At 38.7% G+C, this 26,093-nt stretch overlaps 1 long non-coding RNA gene across 9 annotated transcripts; it reads left to right on the forward strand.

Annotated features, from left to right (window-relative positions):
- The first annotated feature begins 3,686 nt into the window (after nt 1–3,686).
- On the forward strand, nt 3,687–25,375 carry LOC132323904 (uncharacterized). Of its 9 annotated transcripts, none has more exons than XR_009485463.1 (5): nt 3,687–3,909; nt 7,784–8,107; nt 8,801–8,998; nt 9,995–10,059; nt 14,502–25,375. It is a non-coding gene; the product is annotated as an uncharacterized LOC132323904 (long non-coding RNA). The 9 variants fall into 9 exon arrangements; XR_009485457.1 differs by lacking the exon at nt 7,784–8,107 and having other exon boundaries at nt 14,502–20,412; nt 22,865–25,375; XR_009485462.1 differs by lacking the exon at nt 7,784–8,107 and having other exon boundaries at nt 14,502–20,412; nt 23,153–25,375.
- Nucleotides 25,376–26,093: the final 718 nt, after the last annotated feature.

Raw genomic sequence — 26,093 nt, forward strand, 5'->3', positions numbered from 1 at the left:
CAAGGTAGCCAAGATATGTTCTCAGGGCATAAAGTATTCAGTGAAAAAACTGTCTTCAGATACTCTTTTCCCCTTTTTATCCTTTTGCCCTGTACTGTGGCATGAGGCTGAAAACATACCCTCACCACTGCTGAAAAATTGTTTGTGGCACCACACTGTGAGGTTGAGCACAAACTAAAAATCTTGCAGATAAACTGTTTGTAGTGTGAAACCATGGCCCAGAAATCACTTGTCACTCTAGATACTGCAGGTCTTCCTGTTCCAGAATGTGGAAAATCATCCTGCTCTGTTTATTCCACTTCTATGAGTCAGTTAAATCATAGTCTTTGAACTCCTCATACAGGGCTCCTCACACAGCACCCTTACAGAACTGTTGTTCACTGGATCTTCTTTTCCATTATGACAGCATTGTTCAGATCAAATAAAAATGTGGAGGCATTGCAGGCTGGCAAATGCTGTCATTCCCTTCTGCAACTGTTCTTTGAGGCTGAGGGTGTAGATTCATTCCTCCAAAAGGGTACAGGCTGTATCTGATCAGAATTTGGCAATTATTTCTCTGCAAAAAAATTGCAGTGTGATCTTTCTATTGTAAATTCTGGTTTTGTTATTTATCTGTCTCTTAGCTGTGGGTGAAACTGGAGTGAGAAAAGTGAGGATTTTTATTAACAAGGTAAAGAAGCAGGAGTTGGACAGTCACATTTGTGCACCTCAATACAGGAGGAAAAAATTGCATACTCTGGCATCCTGTGCTAGAAGGAAACCTGCTATGTCTGTAGCTCTCCTGGTAAATTCAAGGTGAATTAAATATTTCTGGAGAGTCATTCACTGTCAAATGTTTCCACTGGAAGCCCAAATACATGAGGAATTACACAGCACTTTTGTCAAAACATAATACAGGGGGCACTATTTGGTCTATGGCAGTGACAATCATAACCTTGTCAAAAAACAACCTTTGTTTAAGCAGGACTAAGAGCATACGAATGTGTCTGCCCATAAACATTGTCCACTATCAGAAGTGTTCACAGGCAGACATTCAGAGAAATCCTAAATCTTGACTTCATTTTCTCCATTCAACAAGACTGATATTTTAACTTAGATTGTATTTAGTTCTATCCTAGTACAGAACAGGCTAGACTGCAAACCATAACTACTTGTGGGTCTACGGCTAGTCAAATAATAATTACTTGAAAAGTAAGAAATGCTAATTTCCTGGCACTTATTTTCTTCTCGAGAGAACATAAGATCTTATATTTTTCTATTAAAGAGAGACACTTTGATTCTACCCACAGTCCCAAGGATATTTTGATAGCAAAAGTCAAATTATTGCACTGTATCATTGTTACAAGTTAAAAAATTTCTTAGGTTTTATTTATGTAGATTGATAGAGTGACTGGAATAAGATTGTTCTTTATGAGAAATAATGAAATAATATTTTAAATCTGACAAAATCATTATTCAAGCTGATGACATATTAGCAAATATTTTAGCACTTCTTTGATCAACCTATGAGAAATAATCTAGTATGTTCAATTACAATTCTAGTATGTTCAATTACAATTTTATGTACTGTTGATGCTTGTGCTCTAAATGAGGGATTGCATGTAGGTCACTCAACTGTTTGGTTATAAAATCGTTTACTTAACATACTGATGTCATTAAATTATTATTCCAGGTCACTGGGTAATCACACTGGGTGATCACTGGGTAATTTTTAAAAGAAGGAATCATCCTTTCATGGAATCAGCTTCTAATTCAGCCCATGAATTCCTTTAGTTCCAGATCTATTTTAAGCAAAATATAGAGGGCTGCAAGTATGTTTGTGCTGCTTACACTTCTCTGTGGGAAATTCATGGAATCACATAATGGGACTTTAAAAATCATCTAATTCCAACAACCCTGGTCAAGGATGTCCCCCACCAGACCAGGTTGCTCAGAGCACCATCCAGCCTGGCCTTGAACATTTGCAGGGTTGGAGGTCTGCAGCTTCTCTGGGCAGCCTGTTCCAGTGCCTCCCCACACTCACAGTGAAGAAGTTGCTCTTAATATCTAATCTAATTCTACTCTTCTTCATTTTAAAGCAACTCTCCTTTGTCTTATCTCTACATGCCTTTGTAAAAAGCCCCTCTCTGACTTTCAGTACTAGTACTCATTCAAATATGAATAACTTGTTTTGGCAATCCACTTTCTGCATTCTGACCTGAAGCCTTCTGAAAGCATAAGAAGGGCAGTCAGCTCTCTTGATATTGCATAACTAAAGTGGGATAGGAATGAGTAACTGGCCTGAAGTGCACGTGCTCCCTCTGACCTGTAGCCACACTGCTTCAGGTTAGTCTTCTTATACAAGACCTGCCCTAACAAGCAAGATGTGAGAGGCCAGTGCAGAGCTGGGGAGTGAACTATCAAATCACTGTGGCAGTGATTAAAATCAGGGCTAGAACTCATTCCTTGAGTACTACTGCTCTACTTGTTTGGGAGAGCAGGAGCAGTACATGGCATTAATGTTATCTTGACTGATGGTTCATAAACTCTTCGTGGAATTTATCCCCTTGTTTGTCATAAATGTAATGGGAACAAGAATTCAATAAGTCTAATTTGATTAATACTAGGTGAACAGCATGGCTGGGCTAGCCATGAGTGAGTATGAATTCAGTTTCACAATAGTTCAGATTCAGTGGTAAGACTAGTTTCCCATTCTTTTTCTTCCTTCCCATCTCAGCTGGCCCTTTTCTGCCCCCAGTTTCTCATTCCCACGCCCTGTCCCCTCCAAAGCAAATGTTATTTGTAATCCAAATCAGTTCAGTGATCCAGTTTAGATTGCAGTTCCACAAACAGTTGTGTTGACACAACTGTGGAGGTGGTACAATATGGGGAGGCAGGGATGAGTGGTTAGGGACTGCATATTGTGAAATGACGGCTTGAAAGTGATACCTGGAAATGAAAGACTTTTTGCATTAGACCTGTGGAACCATTATCACAATTATAAATCAAATCAGAACATAAATCTCAGTAGAGAAAGTCAACATAAATCACCTTGTCTTCATACAAACCCTAAGCTGGGGTGTTCTGGTAATCTGCCTTTTTCTGCCTTTTGTTCTGCCAAGCTGAAGCAATAGCTGAAATGTTCAAGACTGTCCTGAATTATAAAATGGGTTGCACATGTTGTTGTTTTCTTCCCTACACGCCCCGCCCCCCACCCCCGCAGTGAGTTTATTTTTCATTTTGAATGTTGTTGGTGAACTCTGTCATTCTAATGCTCATCTAATTACCCATTCAGTTTCATAGTTAAGCAGTAATTAGAAACTATCACTGGGGAAAAAGTATACTGCAGCTATTTGATGTGATCCAGCCTCATACAAAATATAAAACTGTCCAAAAGTAGCAGTGAGAGAATTGCCAAGGACCCATTCTCTCTCAAATTCAAAATTAAATGCTAAACCCTATATCTTAGAACAAATGCTACTTCTCATAACCACTTCCAAACAACATTCAGTATGGTTTACAATGGAGAAAAGTGAGAGTAGGTTTTCTTTGCTGGAAGAATTGAAATGAAGGAAACTCGGCAGAAAGCAGAATAAAGCCAGCAGCTGTGTAACAGGTACGACAGGTCCTTCCCACATCCGGGCGCTTCTCCGGACAAAGCCCTCCCATTCAGAGGTTTGTAGGTGGACACGTGTGTTAGGCACAAGCTGATGTAACATGGCCAGTGGATGTCTCTGGCTCTCAGCCTCCTTGGCCCCACAGTGGCCGAGCCGAGGGTGGGCTGGGCGGGGAAGGGCGCTGGCACCGGGCTGGGCTCGCCTGCCCCAGCACCCAGTGCTGCCCTTCCGAAACCCGCCCGGCCCCTGCCCCGAATGCCACTTCTGTCCTGCAGAAAACCTTCCAGTAGGAACACCAAACTTTTACTTCAAGGTAGGGAAAAAACCCCAAACAACTGGTTGGCTCTCTACCTGCATTATTTTTTTAACTGCTTTACCTATTCATTAAATAAGGCAGGAAGGGGCAAAATATTTATCTTCCCCTTGGACACTAACCCAAAGACACCCATGAGATGAAAGGGAAAGGTGAAGAATGAGAGACCCACATATCAAACCCTGCTTTTCAAAATCAGGAATACAGTGGGAGGAGGAAGGAAGCAGGATCAGTCAGGATTGAATGAAAATATATTTGCAATAGCTTTTGTCCAAAATGTTTTCTGTGATTTTTATAACAATAGAGCAAACGTCCCTCCTCTCCGGAGGCAAGACCAGGCCTTAAAAATTTATTTTACATTTCTATTTCCATTGTGGTATGTTTATTGGTTGCAGTAATTTTATGATTGCTTTTCAGTGGCTTGGAGGCATAGAGTATGCTTTATTTCTAGATCAATATTACAACAAATTGCATTCAGCAAACTGTGAAATCTGCTAGGATTTTTCACTGAAATTTCTCACCAAACCCATGGCAAATGCATTCTGGCAGATTTATTAGATGACATTATCCTCCCTCACCCCATGACTCCTTGACCTGACCCAAAGGCACAGAGAAGCTCCCCTCCCTGCCCACACCCAGGGCTCCCCTGCCCTGCCCAGGACCCCATGTCAGGCCCCTGGGACTGTCAGCTCCTGCCCTGGTGTTGTCAGAGCGCAGCTCCCTACAGCCCTGCCCTGCTGGCCCCACTGAGCTGGGGTAGGGGTGCCCTACATACCTATTCCTGAAGCCTAAAGGTGAGAGACCTGTCTCCAGGGTTTTCATTACTTGGTGGGATCTCAGCCATGGACTTTTGGCTGTTGCTTTGCACTATGCACAGAAGTTCCGTGTGTTTCACAAATGTCACAGGCATGTGTTCAAGACCTTGTCCGTCCCATGTCAGATTACCTCACACTCTTGGCTAAAAAGAAGCCATGCAACAAAAACATTGTGAGTGATGAGGGTGAAGAACCTTCTTCTGAATCAGAAAAAATAGCTTTTCAAATGGGAACTGAAAAGTCAGCTCTTACAAATCTGCAAATTCAGGACCCAGGCAGAGTGCTGAATAGACAATAAAATTAGGAAACAACTTTCGAATAACAACTTTTTGTTCTGGATAAAAATTCCAAAGTACTCATTAGACTTTAGGAGCTCTTGATATTTGTGGATTTCATAGTCATGACTAAATTTGTTTTCAAGGATTTTTTGCACTGCAGGGTTTCCATATCATGGAAAACAGGTGTTCCTGGTTCTCCAGTGTCTAAGGACGGAGGTCCATGAACACTTTTCCTTCTGACAATATTTTCCCCTCAAGCTGCTTACTTCCATTCCCTTACTGATATTTATCTCCTCAGCTCCGCCAGTGGAGTGCTTGGTAAGATTTTACTCAATAGGATCAACAAAATGTTCTAAGCTAAGAAAAATGCTTCAGAAAGGAAAAAAAAGTGTCTTTTCAACACAGATTGTTTCACTAATCGAATTTAGCGCATGGCACTGAACACACATTGTCCTGCAACAAGGGCACAACTAAGGAGGTGATAGATTGTGGCACAAGGAGGGAATGAAGAGCTGGGGTGAGAAAGGACTGAAATTTAATAAATTGGTTTTGTCACCAGAGAAAATGAAGCCTGGAACTGCACTACAGCCCTTGTCTGAGTAGGGCTCGACAATATGAAGATTAAAAAGTACTAAAAGCAGCCAGGGGCTCATCTATGTGAGCATCCCACAGGATATGCTGCAGCAGGGAATTTAAGCAAACCAAGTTCTGGTAAAACAAAGCTCCTAGGGTTGAGGAAATTTTGGTTACAAAATTATAATACATCTATCCTTCAACAGAAAATCATTCTTTTATTTTTCTAGTGGAAAAGTAGAACAAGTATTTATAAAGTGCTTCTTTTTGCACCTAGGTTGATTTTGCAAGAAATTTATGAGAAAGTCTCACAGGAATAAGAACTGAGAACAACTGAGATTTTGAAACTTTACAGGGAAAGTATTACCTTGGCTTGGACAAGAAGAGTTTTGCTTGGTATGTGTAGGTGTATGCTCTTGATGCATTAGCAGACTCTTTCTAAGTCTGTGGTGTTTTCAGCTCAGATGCTGATTAAGAGCTTAGACCTTTATGATTACTTTATAAGCAGTCAAGGCAGTTTAAGATGTCTACACCTGCTATGTGGTTTGGAGGTGGAACCATCAGCGCAGGTGTTGTGAGCAATCTTGAAAGGGTTTGCCAGGCACAGCTCTGCTCTGGTTGCTGTCCCTGTTGGGTGCCTGTGGCAAGGCAGGGAAAAACACTCCTGAGCTACCCCTGGTATCAGCTGAGCTCAGGGGCAAAGACATTCTGCTGAGAATTGGGAGCAAATCTCAGAGTGCCTAATTGCAAGCCCCATTTAGAGCCAGGAATGATCCGCTCTACCACCCTACAAACCAAATTAGTGATATAACTTCTGTGCCTCCCCTGTTCTCCCTCCTGGATTATGCTCAAGTGAGACATTACAAGATCTGGACCTCATCAGAGTTTAGGAAATTAGTATACTGAATTCTAGGCTTAGACCCAAAAATTTCTCAATGTATCTGAAATTATTTTAAGTAAACCAGAAAGAAAATTCTTTAAAATAATATTAATATTATTAGCTTTGCCAATGGTAAAGTACATTCACTTCTCAACACTTGCTCTGAGCAACCACGGCCTCTAATAGACCACAAAATTGTCAACTGCTAGCTGAAAAGGAGATTAACATGCATACTGATTTGCAGTAATTTATTATTGGTCCTTCTAGGAAAAAGCAGAGAATACTTCTGTCGCTAATAAAGTTATACTGAAATGGGATTCCATGGGATTGTGCTATCGTTCAAATAACATTATACACGCTCTTAATAACCTTGCACTGCTAATAACCTTCCACTGTTAATCTTCATATAATATGAAACTGCAAATTAAGAAGTCTTTTCATGTACAGGGGCAGAACTTCATTTAAAGACCTTGATGGTGTAAGAAACAGACTGAAATAAATCCATATTGCAAACAGTCAGCTAATGGACATGAAGATAAAGAAGGACTTGGGAAGACAGAAGCAGTGCAATGTCAAATCTATATTTTGCACAGTTTCATACAGAAACTATTCCTGTTAAAGCAGGAATGTACTAATACATAAGTGTTTTCAGCAAACTAAGAAATGCTAATGGTAAAAATTATCAATGAGGTTGAAAAAGTAAAATTTCTTTATATTTGGTCAGATAGAAAATTAAGATTAATGGACTCTGATTAATCTCATATTCAACTTTGGAAATCTAGTAGCTTGGCAATACTAACTATCCTATTCACTTCTTATTTTTATATCAAGGTACAAGCCAGGACTTATGCTGATTTTATAAAAATTGTTTGTTCTTATCTTAATTTACTATTTGTGCTTATCATGGTTTAACTTTGATTAAATTAAAATCAGACCACAGTATTGATGACTTTCATTCTAAGTTTTTCCTGTAACATTTTTTTCCTAAGAGGAACAGTCTGTTTTCTTTTGATAGAGTAATTTAAATTCACTGAAATAATAAAGCTTACTCTTTAGCATATCCAGTTGGTGTATCCCTGCCACACAGTTGGACAGATCGCAGCACTGGCAAAAACATTTTTCTGGCAGCAATCCTTTCATAAACAAAAAAGGCTTTCTTTCATTATTTTTCAGGGGTTGGGGCTGTTCAACACCAAAAGAACCCCACCCTGGTTTTGAAATACAAGCATGATTTAGAGCCAGGTGATTAAAAATGTAATTTTCATTACTCCACAATTAATAAAAAATTGAATTTTCTCCTGCAAACTCTGCTGTTGTTGTGCCTCAAGCCCATCTCAGCCACAACGCTACCACCAGTGTTTTCACCAAATGTTATTGTACTCTTCAACGCACGTATGACACCACGGAGCAAGGCTGTGGCAAGAGGACAGTCACACCCTTCTGCAGGTGGTTCTGTCCTGTGGCCCTCACTGCACGGCCCTGGAGGAGTTTGGGCTAAACAAGAGGATCAAGGATCAGCTCCTGCTGCTGAAACCAAGTGGCACTGAGATACTCTTCCCACACTGCCAGGCAGAGCTCCTCCAGCAGGATGGGTGTCCATGCCATGGTGCACGTTGTCCTGCCATCTCTGCCATGGCCTGGACATCCAAGAGGTAATTACCCCTGTTCACCTGGGAACTTCTTTCAGAGAAAGAAGAGACAGCAATGTCCATGGTCAGGGGTCCAGTGCTCACGTTCAATTTATGTGCACTTTTATTTAACTTGTTGATGGCCCTTTCTGTCCCAGCCCTGCACACCCGCTCTGCTCTGCCTGGGCACAGGGCCTGCTCACATTGGCTGGGGGCCTGGGATGTGGCTTGGATTGTGACTGTTCATGTGTGAGGATATATGAAACATAGAATTACAGAACCATAAAGGTTGGAAAAGGCCTCTAAGATCATTGAGTGCAACTGTTCACAGCCCAAAAATCTACAAATCTTGCAGCCAGAAGGGGAAATACAGGAAGAACATTCAGACAGGGAATGAGTCAAAGCTGAACAGTGAACAGCTGAACAGTGAAAAATGTCCAAATCTGCTTGCAAATCTTGGAAAGTGTGTCATGAATATGGCAAAGAACTCAAAATTTGGGTCCCTGCTTTCTTCTTACTTTTCTCTGGGTATCCATATTAAAACACCTGGAGAGTACTCAGGTGATTGCTAATGGCAAATAATTTCAGCAGAAGTGAACAGGAACTGTACTTTGCCTTTATGAAACCCTGAAGTCACCAAGTTCTCTGAAAAATCCAGCTGAAAGGCACATTACATGGGGGAAACAGCATTAAAGGACTTTTTTTCCTTTTTTTTAGTGTCTTCACTACGACATGCAAGAGAAAAATAACAACCCCAGCAGGATGTCAGGAAGATAAATTCATTAATATTTGTGGAGAACTAGAGCACTACAATGAGAGTACTATGGGAAAGCCCATGAGAAAATGAGTGATTCTCTATTCAGCGCTGCATTTGGATGGAGAGCAGTAAATAATGGATAGGGCAGACATTGAGAGGTGAGTCTAAAAAGAAATATTGAACAACTATCTGTTCATTGTCCTCTGTTCATCTTTTCCTGATCCTGCTCTCTGCACCTCCCATGAAGTTTGTTGAGTTTAATCTCATCTGATTTTAGTTTATAAAATAATATGTCTAGTCTGTGCTTCCCCTGTAGTCAGTGAAAAGAGAAAGGTACCTTAGGAAGCAATTTATCACACTACCTCTGACACCTGTGTGAAAATGAGGTGATCACTGTCTGGGGTGTCTATCTCTTTTCCTGGACATACACTGATGGAGTGCAGAGAAACTATTTGGCTTAGTCCTCCAGAGTTGGGATGACTTCAGTGTTTAGATTAATTCCCCCCTAAATCTCAGTCTGAATGGAACAGTGTGCCACCCCAAAACAGGTAAATCATTTTAACAGCCTTGTTTTCCTTCTGGTTTTCTGTGAATCATGATCTATTTTGCACTGTGAAGTAAAAATGCTGAAATTTGCATTAGATTGTCACTGACAAGATGCTTCAAAGGTGCTATTTGTGGAGCAGCTGGAGAGTGATGGCATGACACCCGATTAGACATAGAACATCTGGTTTTGTTTTCACTGTATTGACTAGAGAAGAATTCCTCCCTTTCTTTATGTCACTGTATGTAGAAGGTTCCTTCATGGTATATAAAACTGAAAATAAAAAAATAGAGTTATTTTGAAAGAAGCTATTTTGCATTAGGAGACAAGTATCCATCCTTATCCTGGGCAAGTTATTTTAATCATTCATATTGCCAATCTGACCTTTGCCAGGATGAGGAATCACACACAGTGCACAACTCCATACGGAGCCAATGATGAAATTTTATTTTGTGATTGAATATGTATTTAGTTTTAAATCCAAGACAAAGGGGAGAAATAAAAGCACAAATGAAATAGTTTGGTTGCAATTAGATGGGGGAGAGGTTTTCAGGCATAATTTTTAAAATTTTTATTTATTATCTTTCTGTTATTGAAATGGATTTGTGAGAGCTTACCTCTGTATTACAAGGACCAGGTTCCTATGAGCTTCTGAGGAGAGGGCTTCTTGAAATGGTGAGTAACTAGCTTAGATTTAAATAAACAAGTAACTAGCTTAGATTTTAAAGTTTTGCTTTTCATGGAAGCCTCGGTGAGCTCAAATCCAGTAGTATTTTATTTGTTATGCATTCTTTTCTTTTTCCAGGATTGCTATTACAAGGCATCTTTTGTAAGTGAAATTCATGAGTGTATTTTTCATGGGTAAATTTAAAAACTTATTTTGAAAGGACGTTTTGTAGGAAAATGCAGAATAAGAGATTAATTAACAGAAAGCTCAACAATCAATCATCTCCAATTAAAATTTGGCTATAGCTAATGCAGTTACAAGCCTGTGTCAGCCTCTTCACTCCAGGGACGAGTCAAATACATAATGCAAATCCACCCTACTTTTCTTCATAACATTAATATTCATTCTATTAAATTTTCATGGTAGGTGAAGTTCTGCATTTTATTTTCTGACAGCAACTCAAAATAGCAGCTTTATGCTGGTCCTTTCATTTGTTTTCTTTATTTTCTAAACACTCCTGCTTCTTGTATCCCCAGTCAGGAAACTCCTTTGCCACATGCTTACACCAAGGCCTACTGCATCCTATAATCAGTATTGAAAACAAACCAATAAATCAAAGAGCTGACCAAATGAGATAATATGGCTTTAGAAGCCACCTAAATAAAAGTCAATGTGGTTTCCAAATGCTGTCTCAGGTATTACTAAGAATAAAGGTGGAATTGCTAAAAAGATAAATTCTCTACATTTAGCCATTGCTAAGACCTTGCTGGAATTAGACTTCTGCCGTGACCTGAAGGAAGTGATCATTTGTAGACTGGGTAACCAGAACAGAATTTCAACAGAGTGATTTTAAAAGTTGCCACTTTCAGTAGTTTAAAAGTTTTATTGGAGGTTGGTATAGAGCTATGTTAGAACTGGCTACATAAAGACACTTCATTTGCTCCAGTGAAAAGCTGGCTTAAATTAGTTTAAGTGGCTTTGCACTGCAGTGAATGAGGAATACTCACATGGTTGGTTCTGCCACAGAAATGGCATCTCAAAGTAAGGTGATGCTAAGCAGCTGTAAAGTAAAATATGTTGAAGTACATGTGCTCTGCAGTGAACATCTCCCCATGTCCCAGGGGGCCTGACCACATCCGACAGTCAGCTGAAAAGGCACTTTCTATATGATGGGATTTGTTTCATATTTTTCTGAAGGTCTGCGAGGTATGTCCTACATGTTAAATGTCCGAAACATGCACCGGCACTCTCTGTATTCTCATCTTTTCACAGATGTGCAAAAATGGAGACAGCTGCTTCTGCACAATCCCTCTCTCAGCCATTAACTGCATGTGTTGATATTACCTTGCTAATTTATTAAATTTTACCTTGTTCTCATATGCACAATGCAACTTCAGTCTATAAACAGACAACTTTTTCTGGGCAGTCAGTCTGGATAACACAAAACCCCAGAGCTTACCTCTGTGGGTAGTTAAGGATAAAAGACACAAAGAACAAACTGAGGAAGCACCAGCTCTGGCCAGAACTGCTCCTTGAACAACAATATCAGTGGCTGCAGTGCAATTTAATATGGAATGGCTGCAAGAAACTAGATAGCTCTGAAATGTTAGTGCTGGATGATACAAGTTGGGATTCAAGGCATTTTCAATGTCTCATAGCATCCAGGAAGGCTCATGGTCAGACAGCTCACCAACCATCCAAAAATAAGCAACCATGCTGCTACTTGAAAAGATGAGGCAAAGCACAGAGCACAAAATTTAAAATTTTTTAATGTTTTAATTTGCCTTAAAAAATGTGTTTTGGTCCTTGCAGGTTTTTTCCCCAGCTTTTTAAAGTGCAAAAACTGACTCAATGACTATTAGACTTAGGGAGTATATTAGATTAGATTAATTTTAATAACACTATAGATACTCATCAATCATTTGTTGCCTAATACTCTCTCTCTGAAGGGTTGCTTGAAAATCAGATATTTTCATTTACTAGCAAGGTCTGGATTGAAGAGAAATGTCTCATGCACCAACTGAAATTCATGATGCAGTGTCTATAAATCAAAACTAAGTAAACAGTTTTGTTTAGTGTGCAGACAGCTTTCTCCATGCTTCAGGGCCTTCATACTGATTTCTTTTATGGTGACATTTGCTCTTGTCCATTGACTATTCTGTCACTATCTGCCAGTTTTCTATAACCACTTATACTGTCCTTTCTGCTATATTTTCCTGCTATTCTACCCTGTGCTTTTTTTCCTTCTCAACACTCCTCTGAAAGTTTTAAGGAAATATCTGAATGAAACTCCAAGATATTAATAATTTAACTGCATGGGGTTTTTTTGACTCCTGAAAAGATTTAAAATCTCTATAATATATTTGTTTAACTTTCTTCCTCTGCTTTCCCCCACCCCCCCTTGCTTTTTAGTTTTTTTCCTGTGTTTCAAACTAGCCCATGTTAAGCTGCATTACCCAATGAGCTGAAACATTAGGACAGATATGTTGAGGACTTTAAGAAATCTGCACTGAATTTCGTGCCTAGGTGAATTATGTTTTTTGAGTCATAATTAGGTGAAAGGCAGCAACCTTATTTAATTTGATAAGGATGTCTCCTAAACCAGCCAGAAAATATTCCATTTTTCACCATCACTGAATGTGAAGCGTGTGAACTATGGGAATTACCTTTTATTTTCCTGTTTTGAGCCAAAGTATGTTCTGAGTTGCCAAACAGGAGAATCAGTGTACAACTAATATTATTCCAAAGTCGAGTGCTGAGTGACATTTTGAATTATGTATTCCCACTATTGTGCATAACTACCTTCCAGTCTCTAATTGTGGGTCCCTTTTTGTGCATTTTAAGTAGTTTTTCATCTTGACTGAATTATAATTTTATCTGAACCTTTGCAAGTATGTATGCTAATTATACAAAAAATCATTCTGCATTCATTTTGAAACTAGAATATATTTTCAAGAAAATGTTTCCATTCCATAAATGTGAAATTAAAACTACTCCTAGATTTGCCAGTCAAAAAGATTTTTATTTGTGTTATATATTAGAATATATTTATGAGACACACAAATAAAGTTACGACTTGTTTTCTACATTTAATTGCAACATTTCTGTCAATAAAGCAAAAATAACCTAAGACTGTAAAGATAAATTTCTAATATAAGATACAGAATAAAATGCAGGGCAAAATTAATAGAGGTTTTTTATCTTAGAGTAATTTTAAGGAAATATTTTCCAAAAAAAGTCTTTTCATTTTACTAATTTATCTTAGCTATGAGATATAATTCCATTTTAATTTTAGATATTTAAAATTATACCACTCTACTTCTGATTACATACATAATAATAGGTATTATTTTAAAATGAAAGGATCCACAAAGAAGATATATTTCTAATTATTTCTTACCTAGTACGGAAAAGGAAGGACAATGAAATACAAATGATCACTTGAAGATTTGTGCTTAGTTATTAAATGATTGAAAGAGTAAAGGAAATAATTAATTTTAAAGTAATTTTGAAATGTAATTCCCCATTATACCATCAGTGATCCAGGCACACTGTTATTTACCAATGAAAAATTCAGCATCATATTAGGCAAGAGAAAACCTATGTCAATAGCTGCTACAACATACGAGCACTGGTTTTCAGGAGAGAGAACTTGGTGCAAGATGGATAAAGCATTGTTTTGAATAATTCACAATTTTTTAAACTTTATTACAGTTATTCAGAGCCAAAACAATTAGCCTGACTCCTAACTTGGCTATTCCTATCATGAAATTCTGATCTGTCAGTGCTAAAGAATGCTCTCCTGGCAACAGATATGCTAGACAGAGGAATTACCAGTATAATTAGAAGCTCAGTATTGATTTGAGCATAGTTTAACACTCAGATCTGAGTGTAGTTTAATTGTTAATTGTATCAGCTAATTTCTGACAATGAGCATAAAGCCAGTACACATGCATAAAAGTCAGCCTGAATGCCATTTTGCTTTTGCTGTGCAGTCCAAAAATTAGTACCATGGGCCCATCTGACTTAAATCATACCTCCTTCACAGAAAGTACAGTATTTGGAAAACTATCATTAAAAATAGTTGGAAAAATATGGGAAAATATAATAAATACTCCAAAACGTAGAATATATAGAATTCTACCAACTTTTGGAAAACTCTGTAAGTTCTATAACTATTATATTATAAACTATAGGAGTTATAAAAAGCAAATTGACTCCACCAAGTCTTTTCTTAAAAAGTTTTGAAAATAACTTTTAGCCACAGGCAAATCAGATTTCTTTGAACATGGAATCACTAATCAGTTATTGTGTAGGGGAAGTGATGTAAGATTGCACTGCTTATGTGGTGATTTTGTCCTGACAATGCTTTCACATCCCTGCAAAACAGAAACTTTATGTTTGGTAAAATCAGCATCAGAAAACTGATCCATGTCACCTTGTGTGCCAGCATGACAGGGACAGAGACAGACCATGGACAAGGTGGAAGAACTAGCTCCATCAGTGACCAGACTTTTCAAACTGAATTAAACTGTTTTTGATACCTTATGCCTTTGATGTGGTAACAGGACCTTCTGTAATCATGTGAGGAATTGAGCTTTGATGCATCAGTGAGCCTTTCTCCAGCAGGTAATAGAACATTTGCAAGAAGAGTCTTTTGTTTATCTTCCTAGGCTGCCAATCCATTGAACTGAATTGAAATGAATTCATTAATTGAAACCTACTTGATCATTTTAGAGAAGATTTCTGATTTCTGTTAAGCAACATCTGGCTAAAAACTTTCCCCTTTCCTAAATGTGAAGAGAAGAAAATATATGATGTTCCTATCTAGGGGACTTGGTGAGAGCACTCAATCTTCAACTTGAAGAAGGGACAAAACTCCTGAAAGATGTTAAATACAGCAGTTCAGGGGTGGCCGCTATTTAGGCAACACAGTAATTACAGATGGCCTACCAAAACCTAGTGTTTTCAGAGTGCTTCTCAGTCAAAACATACTGTGTAATGGACATGAGGCTTGTACTTCAGCTGATACCCCCCCCCCGACTCCTAGGGAAGAAGATATTAGGATACCTTGTGCTGAGTCTCAGATGCACAGCTTCTCACTGCTATGGTTACACTGGGAGCAGAGCAGCAGACCTGTGGCATTCACATTCTCTGAACAGGATTCCTTCGCCCAGGGTTTTTCTCCTGGGAAGCTGAAAGGCAGCGAGAGGCCTCAGAGAAAAGAAAAACAGTTCTTATCTCATTTGCTTCTCCTGTGTTGTGCTCATGTGGAATGTTTGGAGATTGTTTACCCAAGGTGATTGTTTGATTGGACTCTGGTGTGAGTTGTTTTGACGCATTGGCCAGTTAGCGCCAAGCTGTGTCGGGACTCTAGAAAGAGTCATGAGTTTTCATAATTATCTTTTTAGCATTCAGAAAGTATCTTTTCTGTATTCTTTAGTATAGTATTCTTTAATATAATATAGTATCATAAAATAATAAATTAGCCTTCTGACAACATGGAATCAAATGCATTGTTCTTCCCTGCCATGGGGCTCGCCGTGCATTTACAGTACAGACCCCCCTTCTGCCTTGGGTACGGCTGCACCACCGCCAAGAGCAGCAACAGTGCTTACACAGGATCACCTGGGGAAGGTAAGGGGTAGCAGCTGAAAATGCAAACAAAATAAAAGCTGTACTTTAAAAAGAGCACAGTTGGGACAACCTAGAACAGTTTATAGCTCCTCCTGGCTGCTCTTCTCTTCTAGAAGAAACTGGAAAACCCCTTTGTAAACTTGGGAGAACAGAGACCAGGTCTGCTCTTCAGCTGCCACTGACTCAAGCTTGGCAGACTGGCTTAAATGGCCATCAATCCCAGTTAAACCTAAAGTGCTGGACTGTGGGCTGGTGTGACTGGGAAGCAAACACACTGGTTTTGCTTTGGGCATGGTGACATCCACAGAGAGGTGCAGCAGATCCTGGGGGCACTACATGCTGAATTGTTCCAGCATGAATCAACACAGGTTTACTGGTGTCACTCTACTTTAAGGCACCCTTATGCAGTTGGATTGCTGTTGTTCATGAAAAAAAGAGCCTTTTTCTTAACTCTTTTCTAAGGATTAAATTACCATTAAAGAGCCTGAGGTTTTGTCTTGGGCGTTTCATTGGCAAATGGTCTGTGTGGGGACCTGGACAAAAGACTCGCCTTGAGACAGTGATCACATTTATTTTCTTGCCTTCACTGTCTTCTTCAGGGCCAGTAGCTTTACAGACTCTTCCTGAGAAGGTTTCAATGCTCTCAGAAGAAGAACAGTCTTGTAAAAAGTCTATTTCTTAGTAAATTTATGAAAAATAAGACATAGAACAAAATTATGATTAACATTTTCTAGAGGCTGTCATCTAGTTCATCTTCCCTGTCAATTTAATCCATCCTGCTCATATATAACTGTAGGGGGATAGAACATAAGAAAATAAGGATAGTGCAGAAAGTAATGTTACCCCTAAGGAGTTGCAGTTGGGCCAATTATCAAAGATTAGAACAGGCCTGACTTTAACAGGCCACAGCTGTAACCAATGAGAAGAAGAGTGCTATAAAAGAGTGGGCTGGCTGGTTGAGAAGGGAATTGGAGTCAGTTGGCTACTTTGTGAAGAAGAAAGAGTCAGTGCTCTGAGGAGCTGCCCATGAGAAAACATCAAGAAGGTGTAAAACTTTTGTGATAAGGAGACAACAGCATGGAACCCCTGCAATAAGATGACAACAGATAACCTCTTCCAATAAGAAGTATTACCTGAGTTGCTAATTTATTCTTAATTCTAGACTGCAGAAATCCATTCTGACTTGTCTAAAGTTACACTTAGAACCAAACTGTATATTTATTAAATTCAGGAAAAAAACAAAAATCTCAGTTTCTCAGTGGGTTTCAGCCTTTAGGCAAAGATAATTCAAACTGGTTTATTTTCATCAGTATAACTATGTGCTACATACAAGTTCCACTCTCCATTGAAAGCAGAGGGTGGATCTTCCACACTAACTGTGCAGTGTGAGTTAGGATCTCTACAGAGTCACATGATGTCCATTTGATCCTGTTCTCGCTATTGAAAATCTATAAAGATGACGAATGAATCCTAGCATCTAAAGAGATTGTCACCTGCAGCTATCTGCTTCTCTACCCCATTTTCTCCCTCACCAAGGTTACAGCTGCCTCAGGCAAACAGCCATTCACCACAGTGAGTGATCCTCAGCCACCTTGCAGCAGAGTCAGGGAGCTCAGCATAAACTTTTAGTACAGGTGAACATAAACTGTCAGGTTTTGGACCAACATGGTAACACATGGACTTGTATTTGATCCACCTGGCTCCTAGCTGCGAGGTGATTTTTTGGCTGAGCTCAGGTTTATAAGGGTCTATTTGGAAACAGCAGCATACTCTGATAATGTTTTAATATTCTAGATATCCTCTCAGGACAGACACCTCCCTCTTTCCCCCTATTACCTCTTTTAATCTTTCTTGGGTAAAACTGGCTCAGTTAACACAATATAACAACGATGGTTGTGTTAGCCATCTACAGCTAATTTCAGATACCATGGGCAACCCTTGAAAAGGATGCATGTCCACAAGCTAATGTCTTAAAATGGTCACTTAAATATGACCAACATTGGGCAAGAGAGAGCAATTCCCAGATGCAGTTCTCCATCCCCACCTTTACTGCAGGGAGACTAAATCGTGAATGAAGCTGTTGATGGCCATGAAATAAAGAAGAACATATCAGTGCTGGCTTATTTTGACAAGCCTAAAATCTTTGGGGTTATTATGGCTGCTTCCCAAAGAGCCTAGCCCATCTTGCAGTAGAATGAGTAAACTCAAAAAGAGGGAGAAAGCTAGACCAAAATAGATTACTATGAGCAGGAAATATTACAGCCACACAAGCGTAAGCCATTCTAGCTCCTGAGTCAGAGTCCTGTGTGAGCATGAGTCAAGTCCCTTAATTGTATCAGCACAACCACAAGAGACTTCTAGCTATGGCACCTTCCTGGGGCCCCTAAGCCAAGCCTAAAGTAGGAAAAAGCCCTATGTTGTAAAATTAAACGGCTAGCAGAAAAAAAAAAAACCATTTCAAAGAGGATTAAGCCCAGGTTAACATCTAGAAAAACTGTTACCTGACAAGTATGCTTTAGTGAGGAAAAGTATCACAAAATGTTTGTTTGAAAACAGTCACTTTCCTGTATGCAACCTTTTTTACTTTGCCACATTTTGTGCTGCTGGAAAGCTCCTAAAGTTCCTGGCTTGTCCCTCAGTAATAGTAGTAATTTCAGACATACACAGTGCACACAGTGAATTGCATATGTCAAACCTACTCAGTACTCAAACCAATATGATGAGCAGAAAACAAAAAAGAATGGTGTGGGGGAAAAAAGGATGGAATAAATGTAGTAAATTTAGTAGGCATGCACTGGCTATATTTTCTGTAAAATATCAGGGACAAGAACCCAGGGGGGGTTTTGTGGCTGTGGATCACCCAAACCTGAATGAGTTTTTCATATTCTTGTGATTGTCTTTTCCATATGCAAACCCAACAGTTCTTAAAACATATGTAAATAAGCGTTATTTACAAAGGCAGTCCGGTCATAGATGTAAAGAATCCAAATAGATTTCCCCTTAACTCAGTTCAGTGTTATTTTCCAAGCTCCTCTCTTCACACATGCAAGAGTCTTGCATTTAGAACAGGCTGCCTGAGGTCACAGACAGGATTTAACAAGTGCAAGCCTGCTTAAGGAGGCCGATTTGAACTGAGTGGATACAGAGCCTTATTTATGACACAATCATAATCTGAATGAAATTGGTTTATGTCTTGTTCGTGTGTTTAAGAGTACTGTGCTACCCTTATGCAATATTTGCATTGGAAAATAAGAGATTTGCATGGGAGTGAATAACTAACAGTATTCACAAGGCATTACAGGATTTTACAGTGGATCTTTAAGAAGGAAATCAGGATGATACGGCGGCATTGATTTAAAAATAAAATCTGGATGCTATGTGTGAAATTCTGTTGATTTCTTTTAGTGAAAAAGACTGCCTCACCATCCCTCTGAATTTAAAATGCAAAATCTCTTACCTTTTAAATAATACCTTTTGCTCCAGAACACTTGCAACCTATCTATCTGCATCATGGTGTTAGTGCAGGCATGTTGAACAAGGAGAAGGGACTGAGTCAGAATGAGAAAGCCCTGTTTGGAGCACATAAGGTCATCTCTTGAATAGGAGGATTTTCTGCTAGCAGCTGCCACTGCTGAATCTGACCAGCGACTGGAAGGCATCATGCCAGAAGCTAGGAGATAAAAAGATCTTCAGGCTGGGAAGCACAAAACTGAAATGGAGAGGAGCTGATCAGCTCTTTTTTCTAGTTTTAAAGATAGGTCAGGAAGGTGAGTGAGGCAATGACTGATGGGGTTGGCACCTGTGGGTTTGGCTATGGGGGAAAGATACACTAAGGTAAATTTAATTAGCTCTGAAGCCAGCATAGTTATTGCAGTGTCTGTCCCTGATATGCACCTTTTTGGTACAGGAGGGCATTTTTCATTTTCAACCTGTCATTAATGGATTCAAAGTAAATGGGAAAAATCCTGCTTACTCTGTCATAAATATGTACACGTGAAAGTTTGCTCTGATAAAAAAAAGTAGAGACAAATCCATGTCAGGAAAGATTTGTCAGAATGGCCTTTCCAGAAAGCTCTCTTAAGACAAGGGCATCCTGTAGGGGCAACAAAAGGCTTTGCCTGTGTAACATGAACAAAAACACGTGCAAAAGGGCCAAATAAGCTGTGCGCTGTACCACTTCTGTGCAACAATGAGTGGGTTTCACCTTGGAGTGCTACTGGTATAAAAAGGGTGCAAGACAAAGCACCTTGCTGGCCATTTGTATGGCTACCAAGGTTACTTGTTACATCAACCTTTTTGTCTGTTTAAACTCACATCTATCTTATTTTATACCGCATTTTATGTCATTTAAGACTAGTCTGGTGATGCATAAAGACACCACCAGACAGATTATTGTTCTATCTATACCTTGGCTGCTAATCAATTTCTAAGGCAACAGTGAGCACATTGAAGAACATATTTAACACCTGATAACATATAACACACAGGTAACACATTGGTTTTGCACAGGCACACACAGAAGATGACTCTATTGATTTGGACTTTACTGCTGAAAAAATTAACTACTTTTTTTTTTTAACCTTAGAGAAACCAACAAGTGCCAGCTCTCCTGTCAGAAGAACATAGTCAAGATAAGGTGCTTTTTAATTTTGGACTGAGGGGAATTTTCCAAGGTCAGACCCAGCCTAAGAAGACAGGGCAGATCTTGCTAAACTAAACTTATGGTAAAGTACCCAGCACTTGGCTGTGTTTCCAGTTTGGCCTTTCAGCAGTCCTCTCCACATAGCACAAAGCTTATAAAAGAGACCTAAATTCTACATGCAACTGAAATTTGCTGGACATCTATGTGCCTATGACAAGTCTCTGAAACAGGGAGCAGTATGTCCAGGGTGTTTCATTATCTTTGGTGATGCAATTTCTGTTTGGAATAGTCATGTCCACACACATGGAATTGCTATGCCTACACAGCTGTTACAACATTGCTGCTTTGCATTCTTGGGAGATTCCATGGTTTATTGCCTTACCCTACTGGTTTTTTCCATTCTTGCTCACTGTGAATACTCCAGTACAGAAAGTAGTGGAGTATTTTCTATGATTTTGTCTCATTTCATCACAACTTTGGAAATGAGCTCTGTTTTTAAAGGACTATTGATCATCAGACAAGAAGCACTGAAGACCACTGAGAGGCTCCTGGGGCTACTTGCATACCTTTAGAGTCAGATGCCCAGCTGAAGCTGAGAAGGGAACTGACTAAGAACTAATTCATGAAAAGGTGAAGCTCGGTAGTGATGACATTTCAAAAGGTTTGGGAATATTAACCTTCAAGAACCTTAAAAGGAGAAATTGCCCCACAACTGTAAGAAAGGAACATTTCATAAGGGTTTATCTTGGCTTGGTGAAATATACTCATCCATTTTCATCTGTAGAGTCACCATTCTCATTTGGTAACCATTTCTGTAGACAGAAATCTCCAGAAAAAAATGATCAGGTTTATTGTGAATGGGTTGTATGCAAGAACTAAAATCCTGGTTGGCATATATGAGTTGGCAACACACAAGAATTTATTGATGAGACTAAATATTTGAAATTAGTTAATTTTGTTTAGGTCATTAGGTAATTCTATGATTCTAGCATTAATGTGACAGATAAGATTATTCTCACTTCAGGCTGTACCTCAGAGAAGGTGGCATTTTCCTATGATACAGCAGATGATCACTATGGGAAACTTACTAACACTAGAATGACATGATGAGTAAGTCCAAGAAAGTCACATTTTTAGAAAGACTAGACTATTTAATGCTATTTTTTTCATTAAGGGCAAATATAGAAAATAATAAAGCTATGATTATTGTTGTCTGTTCAAAAGACTGAGCATACCCACATATCAATGCTTCCCCTGTTTTTGGAGATTTTGAAAGGATGCCTTATTCTCGACCATGAGGGGCGATTTTAGACTGTGCCTCAATAATATTCAAAAGCTGTATGCTTGATTGGAGAAATCTGCCTCATGAAAATCACTTTATCTGTAGAAAGAAACTCTGCAGATTCTTTCACAGCAAAGTAAACAGAAACACTGAGAAAATTTGAGAAGTAAGTAAAAGAGTGATGGTAAGCTCCTCCATCTGACCAGAAAGACTAGAGTCAGGGATGCCCCACAAGTTGTGAAGTGAATGCACATTTGTGAACCAAGTGCCTGCCCTCTTGGGGCAGAAGTAGGGAAATCTTTATATATGAGGATTTTTAATATATCACACAACAGGAATTTTATTGAATTCTGTAAAGCTTTTAATATAATCAAGCAAGGTAAGGAAAATAATTTCAGAAAGTATAACTTAGGGCAAGAGAGCAGCAGAAAATATTCTTTGGAACTTCAGAAACATACTACCCCTTTGGGCAGATGAATAAGTTTATAGGGTCCCACACAATCACATTTTATTTGCTGCTTTGCAATGTGGAATGTGGAAGAACAAACCTGTACCTGCAAACTGCTACCTCAGTAGACCCACTGTTAGTGAACAAGTTTTATATCTGAAAAAAAACATATTCAGATTTATCTGCTGACTGTCTTCTGCAAAAGCTGTTTCTAAAGGATCATGACTATCCTCCTCTACTCTCTCTCCTCTTAATCATGCTAAATTTTTTTTTTCCATTTCTCCATAATTTATCACTTTTTGTGTACAGAAAATCAATAAATATGCTACACTTTGATTTCCTTTCCTTTTTGAGTAGATTGGACAGGTGTTTATCCAGCGTAGGCACCTGTGGCTGTGGTTGCTGCAATGTAGCATGGATGAGAATGATAAAAAGGAACAAGTAGTCATTACCAAAGAAATGGCCTCTGTGCCAAAAATAATAAAATATAGCTCTTTCCTTAATTGCACAATATCCTTGCCAAAATAGGGAACTGTGTTTCCCTGAAGATTTCTTTTTTAATACCCATGGGTCAGTATAAAGTCATCTGTTAAATAACTATGATTCTGCTGTCACTAAAGATATAAAATACTGAGAATCTCTGTAGTTATAATATTTGTGTAGTCAGATTTGGATGATTTGTAGCAACTCAGTCTAAAGTTGAAGGTAAATTTAAAAAAGTCAGAATATTTATTCTATCCTCTTTTTTTCTGTTGTTATCCTTTTGTTTCTGCTCTTACAATTCATTTAACTTCCACTTCTTAGGCCACACAATGTTGCCCTGTTACACATGCATGTCTCTGATGGAAATGGTAGAATAGGAGAGAAGAGTAACCATGGTGAAAGGCTGTTCAGAAGACTTCATCTAAAAGTTGATTTACATAAGTAGGACTGAGGTCTTGAACCTTGAGGCACTTCAGTGATCAACTCCAAAGCTGGTATAGAAAATAATTTGTTTAAAATAATTTTTGTGTCTTGAAGATTTAGAGGGTCACTTGCTTCTTTTTCTCATGATTATATAACAAACATTTTTCTTTTTTTTATCTCGGTTAGAAAAGAGAAATGCTGCATGGATGTCCAGATGTAGAAGTCTTCTCGGCAAAAGAAGTGGATCAGGACGTATCACCACGGGCTCCTTTTATTGTCTGTGGGGGGAAAAATGGAGAAAGAAAAAACACTATAAGGCATGATTCATACCATCCTAATGTAGGCATCTAAAATAGGTCAGGTTCATTGAGCTCTAAAATGTCTGTTTTTCTCTATGGACAGAGGCATGGTCACCCTGGGGAATCACTGGCTTAGATGTGGATATCTATGTTATCAAGTAAGGTGAGATGATTTCCACCCCGTGTAACTTTGTGACCAAGAGTAAATATCTATAAAGAAAGAAACATTGCCTCTATAAAAAAGGGCTTCTAATGGAATGATATGTGCTAAAGCTCTTGTTCCACATTCCCTACAATGACCTAGATCCTATAAAACATAAAGATTGAAATCTTGTCCCAGAGAAAAGCATGGTATAATACTGCATTATCCTTATTCTGACTTGTGAAACTGATTTCTCATTCAACTTAAAACACATGCCAAGAAGTACACAGCAATGATCTGATTAAAGATATGCACACAGAATTCAGAGCTGATAATTATGTGTCTTATAATTACTGCATACAGCAGTACATCAATATATTAGCGTATATACATACATGTGTGTATATACATGCTAATAGAACACTTAAAAGACAATTATAGATAATGGTTGTAATTTCATACATTAATAAATCCACTATATTGGTATGCAAACTAAATAGGTCTATGAAAAAGTAGGGATAATGACAACAAGAATATTTCCTTATTTTATTCTGAATTTCTGAAAGACTATTTAGCACAATAGAAATCTTAGTGCTGACATAGTTCCATCACTAATTGGGGAAAAGAAAAGCATTCATTGAATATTTCTGTTTTGCATTTAGAAAGAAGAGCAGTTTCTGCATTGCCAAACTATCTTCTACTCTGACATTTTCTAAAGCAGATGGTAAAGAACATCTATTAATTTTTTTATATTGGCAGGTCCACATAACTTGATTGAAAGATTTTAAAAACAATTTGTACTGCTCTGCATTGGTAAAAAGCTTTGGCATACTGGAGAAGTCCAAGAGGCCTGGAAAAATCAAATGCCCTGTTGATATCTCAACAACGTAAACAGGATGACCACCGTAACTCTAGATGAGTTAACTTGACCTTGGTTCCATGTGAAAGAATGGAGCAGCTGATATGGGACTGTGTCCATAAGGAAATAGAAAATGGTAACATAATTACTGCCAGTCAACAGGACTTTATGCAAAACAGGTTAAGTTAAACAAACTGCATAGTACTTTTATGAGCTAAGAATTCTGATGAATTGATTTTTTTAAGAAAGGTAACTATGTTGACAAAACAATGCCTTTCAGACTTCTGTTAAGCATTGATACCACATGACACTCTGATTAAATGTTACACCAGAACACAACCAAGACAACATACAATAAATGAGACTAAACCATAGAACTCAGAATTTCAATGTGTAATTGCTAACTAAAATTTACCAAGTATCACCAGTGTGCTGCTACAAAGACTCTTCCATGCCTTAGATAGTTATTCAATCCATTTACTTATGGGATGACAAAAAAAAAAAAAAAAAAAAAAAGAGGGCATAAACTGTAATAATATCTCTCAATTCTGAAAATGGCAAGAGGAGAGAAATTATGAGGACAGATTGCAAACAGGAAGTGATTTATGCAATGGTAGCTAAGTAAAAATTATATGGGTATAAATATTGCCAATTAAAAGCTGTTTTGGGAGTAGAATATAGAGATTAAAGTTGCAGGACTGAGTGTAGTGGGTCTAAAAAAATGGGTAGAAGATGGTTGATGGTTAATTTTTTTAGTGCAAAAGAGCACTAAGTTGGTTAATGTGATCCATGGCTTTACACTGGAAGAGGTGAGAACTGGTCTTTTTATGGCTGTTATAGTCAGACCAAATTGAGCTCTCCATAGAGAAAGACAGAAGCAATGAAAGCTACCACCCTACAGACACATATTACTCTTTTTTGAACTATAAAACCAAGCAGTTTCCTTGGGATATATTGCAAACACAGCAGATGAAGAAATAGTTAGCAGGGGTTATGTACATCTGCATAAATAAGGCACAAGAAGAACAGCGGGGGGTTTTTCCTTGTTGTGTTTGGGGAAACCAGACTTTGGCTACATTATTTGTAAATAAAGTTGCACAACTTTGCTAGCCCTTGTGGTGTTTGTGTTTTTGTTTTGGGTTTTTTTTTGATTTCAGTAAGTACAAAACAAGCCTCAGAGTGAATCAAGAAGCTTGAGGCTGAGATGAAATTTTCAAGATTTTTACTGGGAAACTTATACTGACCATGTCCTGCTTATTTTCCTGTATTCTGGTCCCCAGGGATTTGCTGTGTAAGAGTTGGAATTCTTTCCTGGTCCCTCCCTGGGCAGCCATCACTGGCATGGAAGGACAGAGCTGTCTGTGGCACACACAGACACACAGACACACACACACACACACACACACACCATCCACAGTTACCCTGCTTCCTCCAGTCTCACTTTTCCAGGAACACCAGTGAAAGACACTAATTTTTCACTCTTTGTTTTCCTTCCTGGCGTGTTTTTAAAGGGAAAGATGATAAAGACAGACTCTCTGCAGGTCTCACCTCACTCCTGCAGTTCAGAAAGGAGAGAGCATGGATAAAAGAAGTTTGATGAGGATTTGAGGAGCTATATGAGATTGCATGCAGCCAGCCAAGGAACCGTGATCTCTTGGTCCTCTCCAGTCTCCAGGGCCAGGTTTTGGGTGGAAACCATGGAGCAGGAAACGGGGACATTCAATATTTAAGTTCCATTTCTGTGTGGAGTCAGACCTGAAGTTTGAAGAAACTGCGTGGGATTTGGTAATCTGGTAGAGCTCAGTAGGCTGCTGAAGGGAAGCAGAG

Source organism: Haemorhous mexicanus, chromosome 2 (assembly GCF_027477595.1).
Source record: "Haemorhous mexicanus isolate bHaeMex1 chromosome 2, bHaeMex1.pri, whole genome shotgun sequence".
NCBI classification, from domain to species: Eukaryota; Metazoa; Chordata; class Aves; order Passeriformes; family Fringillidae; genus Haemorhous; species Haemorhous mexicanus.